This window comes from Mus musculus, chromosome 2, assembly GCF_000001635.26.
Source record: "Mus musculus strain C57BL/6J chromosome 2, GRCm38.p6 C57BL/6J".
NCBI lineage: Eukaryota > Metazoa > Chordata > Mammalia > Rodentia > Muridae > Mus > Mus musculus.
Genome location: NC_000068.7, coordinates 85,370,155 through 85,389,361, shown reverse-complemented (window position 1 = coordinate 85,389,361; position 19,207 = coordinate 85,370,155). Strand labels below are relative to the sequence as shown.

The following is a 19,207-nucleotide window of genomic DNA, read 5'->3' as shown; positions in this document are numbered from 1 at the left end:
AGTGGATCCAATGAGTTCCAAGTGTGAGAGTCTATAACAAGGTAGATGGTATATAAGAAATGATTCCCATGGTTGACCTGTGGCTTACACATACACACACATATACACACAGACACACAGACAAACACACACACACACACACACACACATGCACACATGCACAGACATGCAGCCACCCTCAAAATATACATAAAAAACATAGAAACTATTCTCTGAAGCCATTGTAAAACCAAATATTATAACATCTTAAAAACAAATCAAAATGGACTTATTTTCTCTACCAATTCTTCCTTTGCCAATTTCAGCTGATACTGGATTTCTACTAACCATGGAACACAGTAATGACTCCAAAGTGACTGAATTTATTCTCCTGGGATTCGCTGGTCAAAATGAGTCTTGGCACATCCTCTTTGCGGTATTCCTAGTCATTTATGTAGCCACCTTAGTGGGCAACATTGGCATGATCCTGCTCATCAAGCTTCATTCTTCACTGCACACTCCCATGTACTTTTTCCTGCAGCATTTGGCTTTTGTTGACCTCTGTTACTCCTATGCCATCACTCCCAGTGACACTGGGGCACTGCAAAATTTTATGAGCACAAGACCATCCTTCCCCTTCACAGGATGGACAATGCAATTGTATATCTATGGTATCTTTATAAACAGTGACTGATTCATCCTAGCTGCTAGGGCTGTAGACAGCTATGTGGCCATCTGTAACCCACTTCACTGTCCTATTATCATGTCCCAGAGATGGCATTCTGGTGCCTCTGTAAATACAGGTTTTACTTTCTACTGAAACTTTTGCAGATCCAATGCCATTAATCATTTTTTTCTGTAATGTGCCACCCATACTCACACCTTCTTGCTCCAGTACTGACTTCAATATTGTGCTGTTGACAGTTTTGTGGGTTTTAACTTTATCTTCTCTGTGTCTGTTGTCATATTTCCTACACACATATTTTGGCTGCCATCCTAAGAATGTTTTCTGCTGCAGGAAGGATAAAGGCTTTCTCCACATGTGTGACACACGTGACCACAATCACCATACTCTTCCGAACAGTCTGCTACATGTATGTACTTCATGGGATCAACAGATCTCAAGAGCAGAAGAAGGTGACTTATGTGTCCTATTTTATTATTATTCCCATGTTAAACCTCCTCGTGTGTAGTGTAAGAAACCAAGATATGATAGAAGTCTTGAGGCACATAGAAAACAAATGTTTGTAGTGAAAAATGTGGTCTTCATATGTCAATGAAGCTCAGGAGGCAACAGAGGCAACAGAGCTTTTTCCTTAGCTTTGGAAGATTTGACAAACGTTTATGTCACACAAAGGCATCGCTTAATTATCGATGGCATCTGAAAAAGTAGATAAAAGCATTAAGTTGTTAAATAAATAGACTTGCTTTCTCAGTTCTGAGAATTAAACCAAAGATCTCTTATATTCTAATCAGGTAATCCACTGACCTGAATAAATAAAATTCTAATTTATGTATTTTTGAAAGAGAATCCATCTGGATAGCTAGTTTTTCTTATGTACATTTTGAGCCTCTTTGAAAATACATATGATAAATCAATCTTACAATAAAGAAAACAGTGTGAATGTGTCCGTACCTTTGACTATGAAGATTCTCCAGTGGGAAAATTATATTTAATCCTCTCTTCTTTATTCTTTGAGGATAATAGCTCTTTTTTCTCTGCTTGTCCATGTTATTATTATGCAGGAAACTCTAACACAGAATTGTTTTAGGCAATACATACAGCAGAGTAGAGTAGAATAGGGAAAGTATAGGCAAAATGTCCAGATACTGAGGCATTAGGAACCAACATCCATCCTTCCTGTCCTATTTTCACAATCATTATTAAATTATTCTAGTATTTGAGAAAATCTGCCACATATCAGTATTATTATTGGAAATATGAATGTATAGCTGTACCCATAGGCTCATATAGTTGAATACTTAGTTACCACTTAGTAGAACGGTTTGGAAAGGGTTAGGAGGTGGCCTATATTGGGGGAAGGTGTTTTACTAGGAGTGGGCTTTGAAGTTTTCAAAACCCACAAGAACCCTCCCTTCTCTTTCTCTCTTTCTTTCACTTTCTATCTACAACTTGTGGATAAGATGTGAGCTCTCAGATGCTTCTGTGGCACCATGTCTGTCTGCCTACCTTCATGTCACCATGCTTTCCCATGTAATCAAGGCCCCAGTTAAGTGTGTTCTTTATAAGAATAGTCTTGGTCACAATGTCTCCTCACAGCAATACAACACTAAGACAAGACCCTTAAAAGTATACTGCTTAGTGGAAAAAATACTCATTTACACATACTTCATGCATGATATATCTAAATATTAACAAATAAAAATAAAAGGAGAAACACAAAACTCAAGGCTCGAGTCTACAAATCAATTTAAGATTAAGACCAAGTACTTTATTTGAAGAGAAAAATTATCCCTGTGTGCAAAACACCTGTCTCACTTGTAAAAGAAAATAATTTTGGAACTGTTAAGATACATGCTTTCATAAACAAAATGACTTTATCACTTCCTTTCGTTTCAGTAACCAGCTGTAAGGTAGATGGGACTTAGAGGAAGGATTGCCAGAGTAGACTTTGCTATTTCTGCAGTTTCCAAAAGGTCACATTTCACAGATGATACAGGAACAACTGAGCCATGAGGCAACCACAGCATTTCAAGGAAACCCAATCCATAGAACAAGGTACCTTGAAGGAAAACTCTGGTCTTACAGGGCATGTGAGAAGCCTGTCCATCCTCCCTTCTGTTATAATAAACCTTAATTCTACTTTGAAATATAGACAAATTTGTCTACAAGTAAAGGACGAGTTTGTATCTTTGGTACTGTGGACTATTTCCTGAGAAGGACTATCTTTCTGCCTACCCATGCTAATACTTCTCTTTATAACTAGTAATATTCAATATCATGCCCATAAACACCTTGGCTCAAAGGAACTAAACTGTTCAAAATTCTGAAAGGTTCATGGGGTATTTGTATTGCAAGTGAGATGTCTTCAATATTCATAAATATGAGATATAAATATAAAGACATAAAAGAAATACAATATTAATAGCAATAGTAATAACTAAATAACTTATGAATGACAAAATTGAAAGTATTTAATTATAGAATTATTTGATATGGGTTATAGGATATGTTATAAGATAAGTTAGTTATATGAAATGAGAAAATTGTATATATGTACATATATGTATATATAAAATGTTTAGTATACATTTAGGAATACATGTGTTTGTATATATATATATATATATATACATAACAACAACTAAAGAAAAAGAGAACAGAATTCATGAATTTGAGACAGAGTGAGGGAGGTACGTGGTACATGGAAGGATTGGAGAGAGAAAGGGGAAAGGGAAACATGATAAAATGCCATTTTAATTTCAATAAATCAAAGAAAATGTTAAGCCATGCAGTAATGGCATTTTTAAATACCTTCTGAACAAGCATGCCTTGAGTCAAAACAAGTTAAGGGCTGTGATTCATTTTTTTCTTTGACTTCTTAGAACCTGTGGGCCTCTCCACCGGACAGGTAAAGGAGGAGATTGTAAAAGATGTAATTCCCAGAGAGAATGTGAGCATGGATTAAGTAAGGCTAGGTTTCTAGCACTTAAGACTCTAAAGATCATTTAAACCACTATTTGTTTAAGGACAAAATTGAAACCAAATTTACAGATATGCATATACTAATATTCCACAATTTTGGAAAAGCCTTAAACTATACTATATAATGTCCCAATAATGTTTTACCTCTATAGCTACTAATAAGGAATAACAGGAAAAATAATGAAGCTCATATTCCATGAGTAGTAAGATAACTTTAAGGTGAGAAGAAAGTAATTTATTTTAATCTAATTAAAATTAAAACTTGGTATTTTAAAGTAAATTAATGAATATGAGTTCTTATTCCATGCAGTTAAAATAGCAGTGATAATGGATATTCTGTTTCACCATTTTGCTATTTGCTGTCTTAGCAAAAGAAGTATGACTGTTGACAAAAGAAGTAGAAGAATATGAGAATAATTAACTCTGCAGCATGGAAATAGATTATACCACCTGATGGGATAATAACTCTCTAAGGCAATATACTGATTGCCAAGCGGTGCTACAAGAGACACTGAAGAACAGCAACCACCCAAGAAATACAGTAGTGAAGATGCAGCCCTTTTCTCCCAACTGAAGTACTATGAACCAAAAACAAAATGCTAAGGGCTATACCAAATCTTGAACTGATGGAGAGGAGACAGAGAAGGAAAGTACACTTCTAAAGTGACATTATAAAGGTAGCTAACCAAGTGCCTCAGAATCAGTATGAAATCATTTACAGGTATTAATATATAAATGTGAAGTAAAAACAGCAACATATTAAATAGCATATTAAAACATCAATGCACTCAAACTAAGTTAACTTTAATATGGGAACATGTGATAACTCGGCATTGTAAAATCCATTAAAAATAGTGTTCTCTGGTATGCATTCACTTGTAAGTGGGTATTATCCATTTAATAAAGGACACCCATACTGCACTCCACAGACCCAAAGAAGCTAAACAAGAAGGAAAGCCCAAGCTAATATGCTTGAATCTCACTTAGAGGGGGGAATACAAATGTTCATAGGAGGCAGATGAAGGGAAAGAACTGGGTGGGAGAGGGGATAATTGCAGGATCAAGATCAAGAGTGCGGAGAGACAAGAGAGAGGTCCAGAGGGCCAGGAGAGTGAATGGATGTCTATTGATGGTAGGGGGTGCATCTCTAGGCCATGCCAGAGACCTGGAGTAGGGGAGGCTCCCAGAAGCCTATGGGATGGCTTTAGCTGAGATTCACAGCAGTGGGGATATGGAACCTAAAGAGGCCACCTCCTGTAGAGATAGGACATCAACCCACCTACAAAACTTTCCCCCAAAATTTGTCCTGTCTACAAGAAATGCAGGGACAATGATGAGCAGAGACCGAGAGACTAAACAATCAATAACTATCCAACTTGAGACCCATCCCATGGACAAGCACCAATTCCTGACACTATTAATGGTACTCTGTTATGCTTGTAGACAGGAGCATAGTGTGACTGTCCTCTGAGAGGCTCCCAGCAGCTGACTGAAACAAATGCAAAGACCCACAGCCAAGCATTGGAAGGGGGTTCTTATGGAAGAGTTGGGGGAAACAATTGAGAGCCTCAAGAGGGATAGGAATTCCAAAGAAAGACCAACAGAGTCAACTAACCTAGACCCTTGGAGATTCTCAGAGCCTGAGTCACCAACCAAAGAGTATACATGGCTGAGCCTTACCATCCCTACCCCCAACAAATGTAGCAGATGTGCAGCTCAGTCTCCATGTGAGTAATAATCACCTTGGTGTGCCAAGGTAGGGACATACCCAGGCAGAGCCTCCACCCTCTCAGATGAAAGGGGGAAGGGAAATGAGAAGGACCATGTGAGAAGGGACTGGGAAGTGGGAGACACCTACCAGAATGTAAAGTGAATAAATTAATTAATGAGAAACAACAAGTATTCTCAAGGGATATCTATTAATTAATATCATAATTTCCTCTAGAAATTAGAGTGTGGTGTCCCTAAAGCTGTTACCTCTCTATAGAATCCATTCCCCTAGCTAGGCTGCATGTCTGGCCCCAGTGGGAGAGGATGGCCCTGCCCTGCAGAGGCTTGATGTGCCAAGGTAAGGACATACCCAGGCAGAGCCTCCACCCTCTCAGATGAAAGGGGGAAGGAAAATGAGAAGGACCATGTGAGAAGGGACTGGGAAGTGGGAGACACCTACCAGAATGTAAAGTGAATAAATTAATTTATGAGAAACAACAAGTATTCTCAAGGGATATCTACCCTCCATGTTTCTTATAGCACTAGTTACAAGAATCAGGATAGTGGGTACCCTAATATTCAACAATGGACAGATACATGTATAGATGGCATAAATATCAAATGCATATACAGTTAAGAAAGGAATATTACAGTTTTAAAAAATATAACTCTACTTGTGACAATACAGACAGACCTGGAGAACATTACGTTAAGTCAGAATTACAAACACAAACTATAGTGTTCTATATACAGTTTAGAAGGGTATAGATCAAGGAAGCTGGAAAATCATGGTTACCAGGGCTGGAGGAAATTAAAGAAGTAGTAGTCAAATGATAGAAAGTTTCAGTTTTGCAAAATTAGTAAATTTTGAAGACTCACTGTACTGTACAGGACTATAGATAAAAATATTATACTGCATACCTAATTTTCTTTTTTATTGGTCATTTAAATGATTTTTATTAGATATCTTCTTTATTTACATTTCAAATGCTACCCCAAAAGTTCCCTGTACCCTGCCCCCACCCTGTTCCCCTACTCACCCACTCCCACTTCTAGGCCCTGGTGTTCCCCTGTACTGGGGCATATAAAGTTTGCAAGACCAAGCCTCTCTTCCCAATGATGGCCAACTAGACCACCTTCTGCTACATCTGCAGCTAGAGACACGAGCTCTGGGGTACTGGTTAGTTCCTATTGTTCCTCCTGTGGGGTTGCAGGCCCCTTCAGCTCCTTGGGTACTTTCTCTAACTCCTCCATTGGGGGCCCTGTGTTCCATCCAATAGATGACTGTGAGCATCTACTTCTGTATTTGCCAGGCACTTGAATATTCTCACAAGAGACAGCTATATCAGGGTTCTTTCAGCAAAATCTTGCTGGCATATGCAATAGTGTCTGGGTTTGGTGGCTGATTATGGGATGAATCCCTGGGTGGAGTAGTCTTTGGATGATCCATCCTTTTGTCTTAGCTCCAAACTTTGTCTCTGTAACTTCTTCCATGGGTATTTTGTTCCCTATTCTAAAGAGAAATGAAGTATCCACACGTTGGTCTTCCTTCTTGATTTTCTTGTGTTTTGCAAATTGTATCTTGGGTATTCTAAGTTTCTGGGCTAATATCCACTTATCAGTGAGTGCATATGTTAGCTATTAGATACTCTTGTTATAAAATAATAATAACACTATAAAGGGGCAGAAATAAAGTGATTAATTCACATGCTTGTAAGTTTGCTAGTGACTGATTTCATGACTGTTAACTTATGGTTATTGAAAAGTATACATTGAGCATGTAGGACTTAATACACATATAAATCACACTTCAATATAGTTGGTACAATACATAAAAAACTAGTAATAAAATATACATTATTTAAACATGAAGAGAGAAAAAATTGATACACTATAACTGAAATCCCAGGATTGATCCAAATACATGATAGCCTATTACATGGTCATGTTGGTGTCATCATGAGCCACAGCTAAATCTTGCACAAGGAAACAACATTAAAATAATGACAATACTTGCTCCTGTCTATGAGCACAACAGAGTACCATTAATAGTGTTAGTGACTGGTGCTTGCCCATAAGATGGGTCTCAAGTTGGGCCAGTTATTGGTTGCCCATTCCCTCTGTCTCTGCTTCCTCCTCCCTCTCCTTTCTTCCTCTTTTGAGAAGTTCCACCCAGCAGCTGACTCAGACAAATACAGACACCCAAAACTAAACAGTGAATGGAATTTGGGGATTCATACAGGAGAAGGAAGGATTGTGGGTCCCAAAGGGGATAAAAATTCTATAGGAAGACCAACAGAGTCAATTAACCTGGACCACCAACCAAAGAACCATAAGCCGGCTAGACCTAGGCTTCCCCATTCATATGTAGCAGATTGCAGTTTGGTCTTCATGTAGGTTCTGAACTGGAATGGGAGCTTTCCCAAAAGCTGTTGCCTGTATGAGGGATATGTTCTTCTAGCTGGGCTGCCTTGTCTGACCTCTGTGGGAGGAGCCTAGCCTTTCAGAGACTTGAAGTGCCAGGGTGGAGGGATACCCAGAGAGGCCCCCAACCTGCCCAGAGGAGAAAGGGAAGAAAGAATTGTGGGAGCGGGTGACCAGGAAGGGGGCAGTGAGTGGGATGTAAAGTGAATATGTAAAAAATTAATTAAGTTAAATTAAATAATAATGGCAATATATTTGGGAGATGGTAAACTGGAAATTTAATATATGGATACAGTAGAAATATAAATTTAAAATTATCCAACTATTTAATTTAAAAATTAAACTATAATGGCAATGAAATAAAAAATAGTAACTTTTTAAAAACATTGAATGAATAGTCAATGTAAAAATAATGGGTTTTATAAATATGGTATGGAGCAAAATTGATGTTTGATACAATTTTCCTAAAAATATTTATATGCACAGTTCCTATGTTTCCAAGAAAAGTCTACCCACTCTTACTGTAGTAATTTGTGGAGAAGCCAGGATTAAAACACTAAAATCATAAATGGATAAAAAAAAACTAGAGGCTGGTAAAAAGACAGAAAATTATATTTGAACATTGCCTCATACAAATATAGATACATGCTTAATGTCATAGAAAAGAGAATTAATCAGTGTTTCTTAGAATCACATCTTGAAAATTAATATTCTTTTATGAAGAATTTTCATTTTCAGATAGATCACTTGCTCCAATGCACATTTAAGTCTTTCTATCAAGTATATAAAACAGTATGTTGAGAGAATAAAACCTCTTGGTAGTTACTGTCAAGCAAGTCTTAGCCCCAAGTAAATATAATGTGAGAATCTTTAGAGGTGTATGTGTGGGGGGGGATATAGTATATGTTCATGTACTTGTTTCTTAATGTAATTTATGTTTTATACAGCAAATACAGCTTATGTATTACTCAACACTACAACAAAACACTTTGACGTAGTTTCAGAAAGGAAGGAGTAAATTGTCAGGTAGCATATCAAAATGCCATTAAAACTTCCTTTTTTGAATGTTTTTCTAGTCCTCTCCAGTCACTTGATGACCATTACACAATAAAAAGTCACTGAAGTCATTGATTCCTATCCTTGTGATTTAGTGCCCAAGGTGATATCCCTGTGTACCCTTCATGGTGCTTCTTGTCATCCATGTGATGTTCATGGTGGGTAATATGTAGATGATCTTCCTCATCAACACAAATTCTAGACTTCAGTCTCCTACATGCTTCCTTTTACAACATCTGGCTACCTTTGAGAACACATCTACTATCACTCCCAAGATGCTACAGTGTAAAAGAATTTTAATCCAGCAACAGGACTACTCTGGCTGGAATACAGACAAACCTTTAGTACATACATTTAATCTCAAACAATGTAGGTAAAGTTAGTTTATAGAAGAATGCAGCTGTGTTTAAAAGTGATGTCTAATTGAGGGACCTACAAAGTGGTGAATCAGAGAAAGATTTGACAGAATGAGTTAGAAAATAACAAAGGAAAGGGCTACTATTCAAGAGTAGTTTAGGAAGAGAGAAGGGAGTTAGAAGTCAGTTGAGTTGAGTTGAGTTGAGTTGAGTTGAGTTGAGTTGAGTTGAGTTGAGTTGGTCAGTTCGGAGTCAGTGCAGTGATTGCAGTGCAGTGAGTTGAGCCAATTGACACCAGAGAATAAGAAGGATCCAGAAGATTAGAACACATTGTCAGAGTTAGTTTAAGGCCATGCAGAGCAATCCAATGTGAAGCTGAGAGAAACCATATTGAATCAGTAAGCTTGGAGAGGAGTTTGAGCCAGAAGAGCTGGGTTGAACCAATCAGTCAGAGTTCAGAAAGAAGTTCTAGCAAGGCTGACCTTATTCAGCAGTAAGTCTCAGAGGCTGAAACATTCTAGGCCCAGGTTAGCAAACAGAGGCTGGATGGTGAAGCCTTCAGGACTGGGCTTACAGAAGTTTTGATTGTACAGAGGCTGGAAGCTCCTAAACCTAGAGATAGTTAGAACAGAGAAATAAATGCTCTGGGCTCAGCCCAAGCCTGTATATTTGCACAGATTGAGTATGGCTCTCATTACATCCCATTGCCAGAAGTGAATAAAAGTTACTTTTATACTACATAACTTCATGGCAACAGCAAATTTATTATCATTTGAAGGATGTGCAATGCAATTTGAAACCCATGGTTGTTACTCCATGGCAGCTATGGCAATGGATCATTATGTGCCATTTATAAGACTCACCAACACTCCACACTCATGACTCCACGAGCATGCATCCATTTAGTAGCTAGTTCATATTTTCTGCAATTACTAAATCCTTTTGTTTATGGGATTCAAACATTCCCAGTCCTTCTCAAAGCCCAACATCTTCAATCACTTTTTCTACAGTTCTCTCCCAATTCTCACCCTGACTTGCTCGAATGCTGACATCAACATCATCTACTCAATGCTTTTGTAGAATGTAACCTGCTGTTCACTGATTTCACTGATGTTTGCTATTATCTTCTCCTACATATGCATCATGTCTACTATCCAAAATATGTTCTCTGCTGTCAGAAAGAAGAAAACTTTCTCCATGTGTGCTTCCTAACTGACAGCAGTCACCATTTTTCATGGAACATTTGCTTATGTGTATGTACAGCTTCTGAAAAAATTATGAAAATTGTCTCCATGTATTACTGCATTTTTTCATGCAAAAGAAAGAGGTTTATTTTCTGTGTTGGGTCAACCTTCAATTAGACCCTCAAGGCAAGTTACAAAGGAAGCAACAGTGAATGGATATTGCAAGCAGTAATAGGGGCACAGGTTCCATCATCAAGGTCACAGTTCAAACTTATTGACTAAGCATATTGACTTTTAAATCTATTTCCTAGCAAGCAGGACATACATTTGAACTCTGTCTGGGACTTTCCAGAGGACCAGGTGATTGTCAGTACATTCTGAGAATTTTTTACTCAAGAATGTTCCTGTGGATGGAGAATGAAACTTGGCCTAGCCTTGACCCCAGGCAAGAGGGGGAAGCTGTAAGGAGGGTGTGGGACTTGGAGAAAGCCCTTAGGGTCCCTCGATATCTAGCTAGCTAGCTTACTGTTATGTCATTTGGGTGACAATGCTCTTCCTTAAAACACAGAATAACAAAAACACAAGTTTATGTATGTCTATCTATCCCTCTGTTGGCATAGGGGTTTTTTAATATTTTTTCTGAATTTGTTAACATTTAAAAACATATTTTGAGTAATTAGACTTACATCACATTTTACTTTCCTTTTTGTATGCCAACTCCTCCCAGAGACCCTCCCTTCAAAACCTACAATACCTTTCATTTTTTATCATATTCTTCAAAATTTACAACATATTATAACAATAAAAATGAACATTATAAAAGTTGTTTGATATAAAACAACAATCAATTGAACAGTTTTATATAGATATTTGTCTACAGAGACATACGTTTTTCTACGAATACATATGTTTTTCTCAATATAAATTTTAAATAACTCCAAATATATTAACTGTATGATATTTTAAAATAATATATCACTATTGGGTTTTTTTAACGAACATAAATAGATAGTCTTTTTGTTTGTTTGTTTTGTTTTTAGTAGAGCATAAAATCTTGGCTCTTACTGTGTTACAAACACAAAATAAGAACAGTTTTTGGACATTGGAGTTCATTGTATTAAGACTGTACTTGAATGTCCCTCACATCACCAAAGTATTTTACCTCCATGGTAAATAAGTTAAGAGTTGACAGTTCTGCTGCACCAAGAAATGAGTTGTAGGCATGATTTTTTGGATACAGATTTCCTGCTATGATCAAAACTATTTGACTTGAGTGATTGTCATCATTCTCAGCCTGCAGGGAACGGTTACATTCATTTAAGAAATGTTGTATGTATTAAGATAATCTATCCATGAAGTCACTCATCAACTGTTTCAATGAACAATGGTTCTGCTTAGAGGGTGGCGCAGACGTTAGGTGAGGGTAAGATTCTGGTGCATTGGCTGTGAGGATTTTGAAAAGCATTCATCTCAGAATAAGAGTAAATTATAAAGTCCACTTCTTCAAAATTGATACAATAATTATAAATAGCAAGCAAAGCCTTCAGTCTCACTCTTTGCTGTTCTCTTACAAGCCACCTTTCAAATTAATTGCCTACATTTCTTTTAGCTGTATAAAAAAATTTGAAATATGTAAACTATTCTGAAACCCATAGTATAGTGTAAAAACATGAACTAAACAATCCTACTAATACATAGGCTGAGATAGGAGAAGCATGATGTCAAGACCACTATGTGGCACACTGTAAGACCCTGTCATATACAAAAAAGCAGAAAGTGTATATGTATTGTACAATATTGGACGTACTTCTCCCATTACCAAATTAGAGAGACCATGGGATGACAGCCAACAAATTTCTAATTCCTCATATTTTTGAATTTCAATCAATTAGTGTTTGTTGGAAATATTAATTTTCACATTAAGAGATATTAAGGAAGAGTGGTCGTTACTTCCTGTTAATTTTCTTGTTAGAGGTGCAATTAGGTTTATGTGGGTTTGTTGAAAGATTACTTTCTTGCATCATCTAGATGTAGTTTCCCTCCTTGTGTTAGTGTTTTCCATCTATTATCCTTTGTAGGGCTGGATTGATGGAAAGATACTGCGTAAATTTGGTTTTGTCATGAAATATCTTGTTTTCTCCATCTATGATGATTGAGAGTTATTCTGGGTATAGTTGCCTGGGATGGCATTTGTGTTTCCTTAGGGTTAGTATGACATCTGCCCAGGATCTTCTAGCTTTCATAGTCCCTGGTGAGAAGTCTGGTGTAATTCTAATAGCTCTGCCTTTATATGTTACTTGACCTTTCTCCCTTACTGCTTTTAATATTCTTTCTTTGTTTAGTGCATTTGGTGTTTTGATTATTATGTGACAGGAGGAATTTCTTTTCTGGTCCAGTCTATTTGGAGTTCTGTAGGCTTCTTGTATGCTCATGAGCATCTCTTTCTTTAGGTTAGGGAAGTTTTCTTCTATAATTTTGTTGAAAATATTTAGTGGTCCTTTAAGTTGGAAATCTTCCTTCTCATCTATACCTATTATCCTTAAGTTTGGTTTTCTCATTGTGTCCTGGACTTCCTGAATGTTTTTGGTTAGGATCTTTTTGCATTTCACATTTTCTTTGACTGTTGTGTCAATGTTTTCTATGGTATGGTATCTTCTGCACCTGAGATTCTCTCTTCTCTCTCTTGTATTCTGTTAGTAATGCTTACATCTATGATTCCAGATCTTTTTCCTAGGTTTTCTAACTCTAGGTTGTCTCCCTTTGTGATTTCTTTATTGTTTCTAGTTCCAATTTTAGATCCTGGATGGTTTTGTTCCTTTCCTTTGCCTGTTTTTTGTTTGTTTGTTTGTTTGTTTGTTTGTTTTGCTATTTTCTTCATTTACACTTCAAATGCTATTCAGGAAGTCCCCTATACCCCCCCACCCTGCTCCCCAACCCACCTACTACCACTTCCTAGACCTGGCATTCCCCTGTACTGGGGCATATAATCTTCGCAAGCATTAGGGCCTCTCCTCCCATTGATGGCCTACTAGGCCATCCTCTGCTACATATGCAACTAGTGAGCCAAGCTCTGGGGTGTAGTGGTTAGTTCATATTATAGTTGTTCCTCCTATAGGGTTGCAGACCCCTTTAGCTCCTTGGGTACTTTCTCTAGCTCCTTCATTGGGGGCCCTGTGTTCCATCCAATAGATAACTATGATCATCCACTTCTGTATTTGCCAGGTACTGGCCTAGCCTCACAAGAGACAGCTATATCAGGGTCCTGTCAGCAAAATCTTGCTGGCATATGCAATAGTGTCTAGATTTAGTGGTTTTTTTATGGGATGGATCCCCGGGTGGGGCAGTCTTTAAGGGATTTTTGTGTTTCCTCTTTAAGGGCTTCTAGCTATTTACCTGTGTTCTCCTGTATTTCATTAAGGGAGTTATGTATGTCCTTCTTAATGTCCTCTATCATCATCATGAGAAGTGATTTTAGATCTGAATCTTGTTTTCCTGGTCTGTTGGGGTATCCAGGACTTGCTATGGTGGGAGAATTGGGATCTGATGATGCCAAGTAACTTTGTTTTCTGTTGCTTATGTTCTTATGCTTACCTGCTGCCGTCTGGTTATCTCTAGTGCTACCTGCCCTGGCTATGTCTGACTGGAGCCTGTCCTTCCTGTGATCTTGGTTGTGTCAGAATTCCTCCCAGTCAAGCTGTCTCTGGGATCCTGTGATCTTGAGGTCTTGGGTGTGTCCGAGCTCCTGAAAGTCAAGCTGCCTTTGGGACCCTGAGATCCTGGTGTGACCAAGCTCCTAGGACCCTGTGATTCTGGGTGTGTTAGAGCACCTGGGAGTGAAGCTGCCTCTGGGCGTTATGAGGCTAGCTGCAGAGTTTGTGCCCAAGGTCTGCTCAGGGCAGGAGCCCAGACAGACTGGAAGGAAGCCTTGCTATTGGTCTGGTGGAGTTCCTGTGTGCCTGGGTCCCACTGGTCCCAGTTACTCCCAGTGTTGGGGACAGATGTTGTGTCCTCCTCACCTCTGATCCTCTCATATTATTGCATTTTTGTTGCAATGTTGAATGCTGTCATTTATAACATGAGAAACATGGAAGTAAATCAAGAACTAAAGATGTCAGCGTAAGCCTGACATGTAGGTGTATGCTTTTAATCCTAGCAAAGGCAGGCATGTCTTGTAAATTCAAGATCAGCCTGGTCTTCAGAGCAGACAGGACTCTTAACACAGACAAAACTTATCTCAAAAAGCAAGCATACAAACAAAAAAGATTAAAGAGTAATAGTTCTTCTTGATTGCACCCAGAGTTAGAATTCAATACATCAAAGTATCCAGTACATTTGTTTTACCACAATTTAATGTTTCTAAAATAAGGACTATGTTTGTGCCTCCAATCGATTAATTTTACTTCATTCAAATTGTAATGTCTTAAAATAAGGAAAACATAGGAGGATCAAGTTCTACAACAGAAAAAACAATGCTCACTAGGAAAACACCCCTCTAATTTGTTCCTCTGACTTCACCACATCAATCATAGAAGAGACACACCCTACATAAAGTGCTAGATACTCACTTGAGGAGACACATAATTATACAGTGAATACTGTGACATCCTCACTACTTAATGCCCAATTTCCTCCTTTGATTTCTCCTTAATTATGGTATGATTCATCTGATTCATCATATCAACAGGAGACATGATCATTCCCACCAACACAAGTATACATATAAAGGCAAGGTAAACATCTTACACATCGTCTAGATATTCTGAGCACATTATCATTGCTCAATAAGTATTTGTTAAATAGAGAAATTGACAAATGAAAATAAAACAAAAAATCTGAAATCATAATGAGCCATCTCCTAAGAGTGGGAATAAAATCCTCCACTCCAGCACAGTCATTTCTGGTGCAAAGAGTGGACCTGAAGAAGAAAATGGTAAGAAATCTGTGGTCATAGAAATAGAAACTGACCAAAGAATCTGAAAAACCTGTATCATGTATCATGTACGATGCACAATAAAACCTATAGCACATGTATCAAGTGTTAGAAAAAAAATTAAAAGTGAATCACATACTCCTTAGTAGAGAGCATTAGTATACTTCCTTCAAAGCAGCCTCTAATGGGATCAAACATAGAAGCAATTTGTTACAAGAATTCCTATATGTAAGGAAATATGAGGGAAGATGCAAGTCTGACCTACCCTAGAGAAAGACAGAGACAGAGATACAGGGAGAGAGAGAGAGAGAGAGAGAGAGAGAGAAGAGAGAAGAGAGAGTGGAGGGAGAGGGAGAGAGGGGGAAGACTAGGTGGAAACATTTTATCTGATCATAAAGTACAATGAAGACTTAGTAAAGATCACCAAGAAACCCTAGAGCCAAAATGGACTAACAAAAGAGTCCTGTGTCTCTCAGGAATAGCACTCTGCCTCAGAACTCCTTTCCTGTACAATCTTGGCAGAAAGCAGTTACACTTTTGGTGTTTTGTTTTGTTTTGTTTTGTTTTGTTTTGTTTTGTTAGGTATTTTCCTCATTTACATTTCCAATGCTAACCCAAAAGTCCCCCATACCCTCCCCCCACCCACCCACTCCCACTTTTTGGCCCTGGCATTCCCCTGTACTGGGGCATATAAAGTTTGCCAATGGGCCTCTCTTTCCAGTGATGGCCGACTAGGCCATCTTTTGATACATATGTAGCTAGAGTCAAGAGCTCCGGGGTACTGGTTAGTTCATAATGTTGTTCCACCTATAGTGTTGCAGATCCCATTAGCTCCTTGGTTACTTTCTCTAGCTCCTCCATTGGGGGCCCTGTGATCCATCCAATAGTTGAGTGTGAGCATCCACTTATGTGTTTGCTAGGCCCCGGCATAGTCTCACAAGAGACAACTATATCAGAGTCCTTTCAGCAAAATCTTGCTAGTGTATGCAATGGTGTCAGCGTTTGGAGGCTGATTATGGGATGGATCCCTGGATATGGCAGTGTCTAGATGGTCCATCCTTTTGTCTCAGCTCCAACCTTTGTCTCTGTAACTCTTTCCATGGGTGTTTTTTGTAATGGCTCTAAAAATTTACTCATAATTACAGCCATATACAAGAATGAATCAAGCCATTTGATTTGATTATATATTATGAAGCACTAATGTGTGTGTGTGTGTGTGTGTGTGTGTGTGTGTGTGTGTGTGTGTGTGTGTGTAATATTCCATAAGAGACCTGCACACAAAACAAGATATGAATGGAGACAGAAAATATCTGGAAAGAAGTGAGTCAGAAATGGGAAAGATATAAGAAGGAGTAATTAAGTCAAATATAAACATAATATATTGTATAGATTTATGTAAGTCAAAAATAAATAATTTTTAAAATTGGTACACGTTTAAAGCACTTTAGAAACCACCAGCCCAAGGGTGGCACCAATCACAATGGACAGAGTCTTCCCCCATGAAACACTAATTAAGAAAATGACTTAAAGCCACAGTTTTTAATGTTATTTAATCTATTTCTTTTACACTCCAGATTTTATTCACTACCGGTCACCCTCTGACTGTCCAACATTCCATACCTTCCCCCTTCCCTCTCCAAGAAGATGTCCCCACCTCACTCCCTAATCCTTTCTTCTCCAGACCTCCCTACTACCTGGTGCCTCCAGTCTCCTGAGAGTTAGGTGCATCTCCTCTGACTGAACCCAGACCCAGAAGTCCTCTGCTGTATATTTGCTGGGGCCACATATGATTCCCTCCTTTCAGATGATTCCACCTTGTGTCAAGAGGGGACAAAACTAGCCAACAACCCCATGCGTAGTTCTGCTGGACCTGAGATTGTACCATTGTTCCAGCTCTGCAAGCATGAGCTACCTACAGATTATTTGTATTTTGTTCTTGTACTTTGACAAGAACCCGCGCACTCTGGACTGTAGTGAGAGAAGTAAATCAGGTGAATTCCAAATTGTTTGCAAGGTCGTTATTTCCTTGTTTTGAAAAGCATCTCACCTATAAATCTAAACATTTTGTAGTAAGGCTCCGAAGCATCTAATAAATCTGAAACAGCACCTTCCCTTTATCTCATTTTTTCTGTCATCGTCTTTCTGCTGGACGATCTCATCTCTATTCCTGGGTCATCCTCTTACTAAGACAGTATAAAAGTTCACTTTCAGAAATTGTATCTTGGGTGTTATATGTTTCTGGTCTAGTATCCATTTATCAGTGAGTACATATCAAGTGACTTCTTTTATGACTGGGGTACCTCACTAAGGATGATATCCTCCAGATACATCCATTTGTCCAAGAATTTCATATTCATTGTTTATAATAGCTGAGTATTACTCCATTGTGTAAATGTACCACAGTTTCTGTATCCATTCCTCTGTTGAGGGACATCTGGGTTCTTTCCAGATTCTGGCTATTACAAATAAGGCTTTTGATGAAGGGACCCTGGTATAGCTGTCTCATATGAGGCTATGCCAGTACCTGGAAAATACAGAAGTGAATGCTCACAGTCATCTATAAGATGGAACACAGGGTCCCCAATGGAGAAGCTAGAGAGAGCACCTAAGGAGCTGAAGGGGTCTGCAACCCTATAGGTGGAACAACAATATGAACTAACCAGTACCCCCAGAGCTCGTGTCTCTAACTGCATATGTAGCAGAAGATGGCCTAGTCAGCCATCATTGGGAAGAGAGGCCCCTCGGTAATACAAACTTTATATGTCCCAGTACAGGGGAATGTCAGGGCCAAGAAGAAGTAGTGGGTGGGTAGGGGACCAGGGCATGGGGAGGGTATAAGGAAATTTCAGGATAGCATTTGAAATGTATATAAAGAAAATATATGGGCCATCTTGGTTCCGGTACTCCGCCAAACTTAGGAAATTAGTCTGAACAGGTGAGAGGGTGCACCAGAGAACCGGACAGCTTCTGGGACAGGTGGAGGCACAGAGCCGCTGAGGCAGCACCCTTTTCGGGCTGCAGACAGCCGGCCACCGTCCCAACCAGAGGACAGGTGTCCTCCTGGCTCAGAAGGCCTCAGGCTCAGGAGCAGCAGGCACCACCTGGGCTCCGGGACTCCACCGAACTTAGGAACTTAGTCTGCACAGGTGAGAGTGTGCACCACAGAAGCTGACAGCTTCTGGGACCTGCCAAAGCAACACAGCTTCTGGGAAAGGTCCTGTTTTGGGCCTTCTTCTTCGGCCAGGAGGAGGTCCAAACACAAGATATCTGTGCACCTTCCCTGTAAGAGGAGAGCTTGCCAGCAGAGAGTGCTCTGAGCACTGAAACTCAGAGGAGAGAGTCTGTCTCCCAGGTATGCTGATAGACAGTAACAGAATCACCAGAAGAACAATCTCTAAACAGAGTCAACTATAACAACTAACTCCAGAGATTACCAGATGGCGAAAGGTAATCGTAGGAATCTTACTAACAGGAACCAAGACCACTCACCATCATCAGAACCCAGCACTCCTACTTCGCCCAGTCCAGGGCACCCCAACACACCCGAAAACCTAGACCCAGATTTAAAAACATATCTCATGATGATGGTAGAGGACATCAAGAAGGACTTTAATAACTCACTTAAAGAAATACAGGAGAACACTGCTAAAGAGTTACAAGTCCTTAAAGAAAAACAGGAAAACACAATCAAACAGGTAGAAGTCCTTACAGAAAAGAGGAAAAAACATCCAAACAGGTGATGGAAATGAACAAAACCATACTAGACCTAAAAAGGGAAGTAGACACAATAAAGAAAACTCAAAGTGAGGCAACACTGGAGATAGAAAACCTAGGAAAGAAATCTGGAACCATAGATGCCAGCATCAGCAACAGAATACAAGAGATGGAAGAGAGAACATCA

The 19,207-nt window shown here is 38.9% G+C and overlaps 2 pseudogenes; both read left to right on the top strand.

Moving 5' to 3' along the window:
- Positions 329-1,227, top strand: Olfr990-ps1 (olfactory receptor 990, pseudogene 1; annotated as a pseudogene).
- On the top strand, positions 9,835-10,608 carry Olfr989-ps1 (olfactory receptor 989, pseudogene 1; annotated as a pseudogene).